A 549-nucleotide genomic window follows, 5' to 3' on the forward strand; every position below is an offset into this window, starting at 1 on the left:
CCAGAGATGTGCATGGCTCTCTTCTGCTGGCTTCCAGAAAAAGCTTTCAAAACTTTTCTTTTCTTCAGGACTTCAAAGCAAAGTCTAAATGTTTGCTCCCATCCTTTTGCATTTATAAAATTGATGGGTTTATTGATGGTATGAATTGATATGGTGTTTTTTTTAATGATTACTGATACATACTGGCCAGAGTCTAAAGATTGGGATAGTTTAGAACTTTTAAAAAATAAAATAAGTAAATAAAATCAGATGTAATATAGTGCCAAGCATCTTAGAAAACAATCTTTGCTGATATCACAATTTTTTTTTGTTTTATTGCTGTTGTTTTTTCTCCTTTGTCTGTCTTCTGTTGGCATTTATTTGTTTGTTTTAAAATATATTTGAAAACTAATAAAAGTTTTCAAAAAAGAAAACAATCTTCTATGGCTTCCTCTGAAAAATCAAATCAGTTTTGCTTTTACTGCAGTGTTTGGAACGACAGTTGATGTAGCACGGATCTTTCACCAAGCAAAACATTTAATACTTACTATGAACCACAATACAATATAC

The sequence above is a fragment of the Erythrolamprus reginae genome, chromosome 3 (assembly GCF_031021105.1).
Source record: "Erythrolamprus reginae isolate rEryReg1 chromosome 3, rEryReg1.hap1, whole genome shotgun sequence".
Classification (NCBI taxonomy): Eukaryota; Metazoa; Chordata; class Lepidosauria; order Squamata; family Dipsadidae; genus Erythrolamprus; species Erythrolamprus reginae.